Source organism: Piliocolobus tephrosceles, chromosome 5, assembly GCF_002776525.5.
Source record: "Piliocolobus tephrosceles isolate RC106 chromosome 5, ASM277652v3, whole genome shotgun sequence".
Classification (NCBI taxonomy): Eukaryota; Metazoa; Chordata; class Mammalia; order Primates; family Cercopithecidae; genus Piliocolobus; species Piliocolobus tephrosceles.
The window spans coordinates 129,430,192-129,438,744 of record NC_045438.1 but is presented as its reverse complement, the minus strand read 5'-3'; positions in this window follow the sequence as shown (position 1 = coordinate 129,438,744).

Sequence of the window (8,553 nt, the reverse complement as noted above, 5' to 3'; positions counted from 1 at the left end):
CTACTAAAAATACACACTTAGCTGGGCGTGGTGGCGCATGCCTGTAATCCCAGCTACTCGGGAGGCTGAGGCAGGAGAATCACTGGAACCCAGGAGGTGGAGGTTGCGGTGAGCCAAGATCACGCCATTGCACTCCAGCCTGGGCTCGAAACTCCATCTCAACAACAACAACAACAACAAAGGAGAAACCCTGTATTCTTTAGTTATCACTTCCCTTTTTTTTTGAGACAGGGTCTCACTCTGTTGCCCAGGCTGGAGTGCAGTGGTGCAATCTTAGGTCACTGCAATCTCTGCCTCCAGGGTTCAAGGGTTCAAGTGAGTCTCATGCCTCAGCCTCCCTAGTAGTTGGGATTACAGGCAGGAGCCTGCCACTACACCCGGCTGATTTTTGTAGTTTTAGTAGAAACGGGGTTTCACCATGTTGGCCAGGCTGGTCTTGAACTCTTGACCTCAAGTGATCCGCCCATCTTGGCCTCCCAAAGCGTTGGGATTACAGGCGTGAGCCACTGCGCCCAGCCTAGTTATCACTTCCTATTCCACCCCTCTTCCCCCACCACCAGCCCTAAGCAACCACTAATTTACTTTCAGCCTCTATAGATTTCCCTGTCCGGGCCTGTTTTGGAGGTAAGATCATGTTTATGATTTGGGGCATTGTGGTAGAAACTCCTGATTTCCTCCCACTATTCAATCTCTTACCTTTTCATAACATAATCTCACTATTTAGCTGGGCACTTCATCAACTGCTAAGGGACTACATTTCCCAGTTTCCGCTGAAGGGAGATGTGACCATGCTACTAAGTTCTAGCCAACGAAATGTAAGAAAACTGTTGCACTGGTTCTTTAGTAAAGAAATCTCCTTAATAGGGTGTGGCGTGTGGAGTGTGTTCTTCTCCTCTTCTTCCTTCTTCTGTCTGACTCAATGCAGACCAAATGGCTGGAGCTCAAGCAGCAGTCCTCAACCATGATATGATGCAGAAGGGGATGATGCTGACTGCTTAGCTCCAGGAGCTCAAAGGATACATCTGATTCAGAGATAACAATTTGAGAGATACCGAGCTGTAGTTGATTGTTGAAATCTTGGCAGGGTACTTCATGACTTAGGCAGCAAACAGAGAATGAGAAAAGAAGATGGCCTAAGGCTGAGCCTTGAGGAAAGCCAAGGTTTACAGAAGATGAGCTTGCAATGGAGATTCCAAAGGGCTCCAGCCTCCACCGGCCATATTATGGGGTCTCTAGTGTCTCTGTCTGCAACTCCCTTACGTGTAACTATCAAGATTCTTAGAGATTTACTCACCCCTAAAGGCTAAGTGCTGAGTTTCAGCACCGGGGAGAACTGGAGCTATATAGCCCAAATATGTCCACAAATCTCATGGCCACAGGTCACTATTGTAAACTGGTGCAGCACATTCCTCTCCCTGAATATCTCAAAGGATTTATGCAAATTGATCTGCCTCTTCCCCTAAGCTCAGAACAATGGATGCTTCATTGCCCAACATTTGAGTAACTAAATGCTCTCCAGAAGTGACTCTTTGCCGGACAAAAAGGGACAGTTGTCCTCCATTTCAGGAAGGAAGGAAGAAAGGAAGAAGGGAAAGAAGGAGAGAGAAAGGAAGACAGGTGTGGCCAGGTAGGCAGGAGGAAACTCAGGAGACCCGCAGCCACACAGATGCCAAGGTGCTGAGAGGGGCAAGTAAGGTGAGGTTGGAAAGTGTCCCCTGGACTTTGTAACATGGAAGTCTGCCCTCGCAGAGATGTTTTGGGGTCAGACTTGGTGCTGGAGTGGGTGAGGAGTGTGGACAGGCGAGGAAGTAGGGTCAGAGGCTGTCTCTGGAGGCACTGTCGGGTGGTGTGAACACCCACGGCTTCCAAGTCAGACTAGAGGCTGGCTTGAATGCTGGCCCTAGCACCACCATCTCACTGAAATGAGTTAACATTTCCAGGGACATGGTAGGTGTTGAGAAAGCAGTAGTTTCATTTCTCTCCCTGTTTCCCACTAAGGGTACCCATGGGCAGTTCCATTCTGTGGGCGTTGGTTACTGTGGGCCAAAATGAAATGTCCAGTGGCACCATGTCTTTCTATCTTCCTCTAGCAGGTCAGTCCAGAAATGTCCTTGTGGCTATTGGAGAAAGGGAAAAAGAGAGAGACTGAGAATAAATAAGTCAATGTCACAAATACTTTCATTGGCTAAAGCAAATCCCATGGCCAAGCCCATACAGTCTGAGTGAGAAGTCACATGGCAAAGGGTAGGGATCTTAGGAGGGATGAAGAACTGGGGCTTTCTTTAATCTACCATGGCAAAGTACTGTAGGCAGACAAAGAACTTCAGAGAATCACATTTGCATTCCTACAACAGGAAGAAAGAAGGGCTGAAATGATATGGATGCCCCTCCCTTTAAGGACAATCCCCGGTGTTTGTACACACAATTGCTGACTACATCCTGTTGTAAAAGCTGTGCCCATTCTCCCTTCCTTACATAGTCATAGCATTTAATAATAGCATTAACTGATCATAGAGCAGCTCAACTGATGACTGCATTTTACAGCCTCCTGTAGAGCTAGATGTGGTCATGTGACTCAGTTCTAGCCTGTAGAATGTGAATAGATATCATATTTACAGCTACTATTTGTGACCTCCCAGGGAAGAAATATGATCTTCCTTTCCCCTTCCACTTGTCTGGGATGTGGGTGTGATGGCAGGAGTGGCAGCAGCCATCCTACATGATGAGATGAAGATCTTATATTGAGAATGATAGACCAACAAGATACAAGGGCCATACACTTTTATGCTACTTTAGAAACAAATACATTTCTCCTTTACTTAGGCTGCTACTACTTTGGGTGTCTCTGGTTTTAGTAGCCAAACCAATATCCCATCTAATACACAACCCATCAGTCACTAGTTATCATAAGGCGACACTGCCTCAAGGGAGCCTGGGAAACGTGATCTTTATTCTGGGAAGCCATGTGCCCAGCTGATGACTGGGGGGAACATCATTAATGAGGAAGCACACATACCCAAGCAAAACCCCAGTCCCAACCACTGAAGGAATAATAGCAACAGTCACTGTGGGTACTTATGGGGGACTGGGCACTGTGCTGGCCACTTCACCTCCATGTCCTCATTGAATCTGCACAGCTACTCTGAGGACAAGTATTAGAATCTCAATTTTAAAAGTAGGGAGACCGGCCAGGTGTGGTGGCTCACGCCTGTGATCTCAGCACTCTGGGAGGCCAAGGTGGGCAGATCACCTGAGGTCGGGAGTTCAAGACCAGCCTGGCTAACATGGAGAAACCCCGTCTCTACTAAAAATACAAAAATTAGCCGGACGTGGTGGTGCATGCCTGTAATCCCAGCTACTTGGGAGGCTGAGGCAGGAGAATCACTTGAACCCGGGAGGCAGAGGTTGCAGTGAGCCGAGATCATGCCATTGCACTCCAGCCTGGGCAACAGAGAGAATCTCCATCTCAAAAAGAAAAAAAAAGTAGGGAGACTGAGGCCCAAGAGTTTAAGAGACTGACCAAGGTCACACAGCTCCTAGGAGTGGAACTGGGATTCAGAGATGTCTGTCTAGGTCTGTTCATCTCCTAAACCAATGGTTCTCCAATCATGCTTCCTGGGCCAGCAGGATCAGCATGAAAACTTGTTAGAAAAGCAAATTACCTTAGAAATCAGATACTTGGGGGTGGGGCCAGTGATGTGCGATTGAATAAGCCCTCCAAGTGATACAGGTGCATACTCAGCTTGAGAGCCACTGCTCCAAGCCAAACCGAAAAATGGTGCACATGACTTCACCTCCTCTCTCCCCAGACAAATCCAACCAAGAAGAATAATCTAACCATGACCAGATCTAGACCTCAGTTCACCTGCCGGCCCCGCCCTGGAACTTAGCTTAACTTAAACAAGCAGGGTCTCCTCTGGGTTGGATGAGACCTCCCTCCTCCCTACCAGGGGTAGGCAGAGAGATCATGGCCCCAGGCCCCAGATGGAGTTCTGGGGTGAAAACAGGAGATTCACACAATCTTGGAATCAAGCCCTTTGGGCATCTGATATTTCCTGTTGGATGCATGAATTTGGGGTATCACTCACATTCTCTCTCTCTCCTTCTCCCTCCCTCCATTCTCCCAGTCCCAGGACACGACTGCTCAAGCATAGTTGGTTTCGAGGCAGTGGGAGTTTGTGACATAGGCTTGGGTAGGATGGGGAGTTTGGTCATTTCTGCTTCCTTCCCTGGGCAGGAGGTGATGACATGATGACTCAGGTTTATTGATGTCTGAGGCAGACCATTTTCTGAGCTCTTTCCATGCATTACCCCATTTATCCTAGCAACTCCGTGTGGGAGGTACTATTACCATCCCCAAGTTAGAGGTGGATAAACCGAGGCAGCAACAGGTTAAGCACCTTTCCAGTCTGTCACACAGCAGTGAGCGGAGGAGCTGAGCTCTGAACATAACATGGCTGCATTGTCTGTGCTCTTAGCCGCTGAGCTTTTTAGCCTCTAAATAATAGCTAATGCATTCAAAGTTTTTTTTTTTTTTTTTTTTTTTTACATTCCAGGTACTGTTGTAATTGCTTTACATATTTAAAAAAGTCGGGGAGTGGTATTCTTACCATCACAAGAAGTCAGGAATTTCCAGCAGAGCCTTGGCATTGGTGGATCAAACGTTTGTGGTTTGGGTTACTTTTTAGTGACTTGTGTGTGCCTGTGTGTGCATGCAAGCATCTCACCAGGGGAAGTGGGGAAGGCGAGGCCAGAGGTTGTTGCTCTCCCTGTGGTGTCATGTTCTAAAACAAGCCCACACATCACACTTGTGGTTCCTGGGGGAAAAAATAAAACAATCTCCACTACCAGTCAAAACAACAATATTTGTGCGGCTCTGGTAATAACCGCTGGAACCCTCCTCCCTTCTGGCTTGCGGACAGTGCCTTGCCCTCAGCTCACTCTTACTCCCAGGATCCCTGCAGACTTCTTCCCACGAAGCTCATGTTCTTGGGCTCACAGTGGTCTCCTGGTGGCTCACCTGTCCTGGAAAGTGTTCCAGATGGCTTTGGCTCCACTTTGGGTAGGACTCAGGACTTGAGAATGCAATGCCACCATGTCATTGCTCTCTTCATTTGACCTGTGTGATGCCAGACTCCGTGGTTCTCCTTCTACCCCTGTGATGGAGTATTCTGTGTCTCTTCTTCTTCCCCAAGTTCAATTGTTTCCTTCTCTTTGTTCCTTTCTTTTCCATTTCACTTTCCCTTTCCCTTTCCTTCCCTTCTCTTCCCTGTCTTTGGCACTCCTTCTGTCCCACCTCATTCCAACTCCACTGCCTAGCTCTTGAGGTTCTTCTACCTGGCCTACCCCTCCTCCTCTCTACCTGCTGCTCAGGGACCAGTTCAGGTCCTCATACCTTGATCCAGCATTTCCTGATGCCTTCAGACTGACTGTATCACCTCCCCTTCTGACCACCTATGGCTCTCCAGCACTGAGTCAGCCCCACTAGCTCAAGCATTTGAACATTTGAATCACTCTCAACTTACTTGGCATTCATTTAAACATTTATTGTGCACCCACCATTACAAGGCCTGCCTTCTCTTCTGCATGAAAAACTCCTACACATACTTCAAAGCTCACGCAGATGTAACCTCCTCCTGCCTTGGCTTCCCTCTTCCATAGCTGAGTGGGTGTTCCTGTCTCCCCTCATGCCTCCTGTACGTCACAGGAATGGTTGACACATACGTACCAGATGCTGACAGTGTCCTGCCTGCTCTGCACCCTCCATGCTCATGTACGCTGCAGGTTTCCAATCCACAAATGCTGGGGAGTTAACACCATCCTACTCCAAGTGATGAGGAATGGGATTTGGAGAATATAAGCCCCAGCCTCTCTACCCCTCAGAGCGGACAACTATAAGCCATGCTATATGCAGGCTTGCAGAGGTCTCTAGTGGTAAGGAGCACAACTGCCCACAGCGGTCACCTGCTCATTAATGCTGTCTGCATTGCTTCCCTTTTCTTCTCTTGTTTTAATTCCATGCTTCTTGGAATCACTTCCCAAATAAACTATTTGCAGCCAGATCCTGTCCCAGGATCTGCTTCTGGGGAATTCAAATGGAGAAGACAAATCGTATAGAACTTGCACTGCACCAGACACTACGTTCTTGATTTACATTAACTCATTTCATCCACACGACAGCTTTCCATATAAGGCAGATACCGCTATTAACATTTCTACTTCATAATTGAGGAAATTGAGGCATAAGGAGGCTCAGTAGGAGGCACAAGTGTCCCACTTTTCCTGGAAATAAGGGGGTTCTTTGGAGATGGTACTTTCTCAGGACAGTGTGAGGATGAGAGGAAAGATGAAATGAGTTGGTCACCCAAGGTGAAGTGATTTGTCAAGGTCACACAGGAGTGGGGGTGGCAGGCCTGGCACTGAACCTGGGCCCACCAGCACAACAAGGACTGCACTGCTTGGTGGGGCCTTTTACATGAATTTGCTTCCCTATTAGATGGCAGGGATCGCGTTTTATCCATTTCTGTGTCTCTAAGTTTTGCACTGAGGCGTTAGACATTGGGGATATAGGGAAAAGATGAGTTAAACACAACCCCTGCACCTAGGGAGCACCTAGTCAGATGGGGGAGGCACTGTTTCTGATGCCATGAAGCCCCCAGTCTGATGAAAAAGTTCCTTGTGGGGAACATGGTCTGTCCCTTCCTGCCCAACTTCTCTGCAGGACTGACAACACAACTTGAGGGAGCTTCTGTTCCTTTCCTTGTTCCACTGTCCCCACAGGCAAGGGTGACAGGGTCTTCCTGGCCTCCTGCCTGGGTCTCTACCCTCTTGCCATCACTCAGAGCAAGTCACTCCCTAGTCAAGGTGGCTGAATTGATTCTTCCATGGTTTTAATTCAGTACTTTGAGCCCCACTCCCCCAGCGGGCTGCAGGGAAAGAGTAAAAGATTGATGAACTGGGTGTCGGGATCAGTCCTGTCCTTGCTGGGCACAGATGGGACTTTCCAAGGGCCCGTTGAAGAGCATGTAATGAAGAAACTATGTGTGGAGTGTAGGCAGGTCCATGTGCATGAGACAGCAGGACTCCCAGGGATCAGCAACAGTGGGGAGTCGCTACTACCCTGGGGCTGAAGGATAAGGGTGATGCTATTACTTCACCCAGCTGACGCCATGACCCTGGGAGTGCAGTCACTCCCAAAGCCAGGGCCTGCAGAGAGAGGGCTCACACCACCCTAACTTCTCTCTCCTCCTACCTTCCATCATGGCCCCTTTCAGGCCTGATCAAACTGGACGTCAAAGACGGAAGGAGCCTGGTGACCCAGCGCATGGAGTTCAGGGGTTCAGAGAAAGTCAGAATGTGGATGGAGAGAGGGAGCCAAGACAGAGTAACAACTAGAGAGTGGTGCTGAGGACTCATGCCCACCCCTCTGCTCTGGCCCCAAGTCCCCAGGCCAAGAGCCTGACCCTTAGAGGCCTCGGCCAGTGGGCTGGTTGGGAGCTGCTCCCTCCAAAACAGAGCTTTGAAAAATATATTCCTTCCATCCCCACATAATTTCCTGCCCCTCCCAAGTCCACTGGAGGCTAAAAGGCAGGCTGGTCCAGGAGGACTTCTTGGAGGAAAAGGTACAGTTGGGCTTCATAAGCTTCCTGATGAAAAAGGGCAAAGGAGGAGAAACTTGAGACCAAGAGGAAGAAAAGAAGGAGGGGCACAAATATTTTTGAGCCCTATTAAGTATAAGGTAGGACATGGATGCTTTCTCATCTGTTACCAACTCCCCCACTTCCCTTCCTCCACCACACTTATCAAAACAATCCTGAGGTTGGTATCAGGATTTTCATTTTATGGATGGGGAGACTGAGGCTCAGAGAGATTATGTGACTTCTCAGATGTCACACAGCAAGGGGTAGAGTCAGAATATAGACATACATCTGCCTGAGTCCAGGAAAGAATACATGAGGGTCTATAAAGATGCGGAAAGTTTGGAGTGTGGGCAAAAGCTGAACAGGGTCCTCAACCCATGGGGAAGCAGGGGGCAGAGGGCTCCGTCTGCGGCTCTTGGGAGGGGTCTGGATGGTTTTGCATTCACGCTTCTGGAAGATGTGCTGGTGGGGTGTAGGGAGTAGGTCACAGGGTGGGAGGTACCCAACTCTGGTTGCTTTTCGTGCTGCCAGGCTGTGGGCTGATACGGGGTCCCGGACAGGTTGAGAGAAGTTTTGTGATTGGAGTGGGGCAGGGACTGAAAAGCTTGGGGAAAGTCCCCAGGGATGGGCTGAGAAGACCTTGGGGAAGAGTGGGGCTCTCTCCTTGGCCCCAAAGGATGATTTTAGTTGGGGGTGAGTTTTGGCTGATAAGGGGCAAAGGAGGGTCGGGAGATGCAGGATCCAGCCGTGTCTCCTGGGGATTGGGAGAGAGCATCGGTGAGGCTGGAGGCTGGGAGCAGCACTGTGTGTGGGTGGCTGGGGGACAGACAGTGGAATGGGAAGCCTGGGGACCTGGTCTCCCCCTCTCTGGGGATACCCAGTGTAGGTGGAGACCAGCACTGTGTGTGGTTTA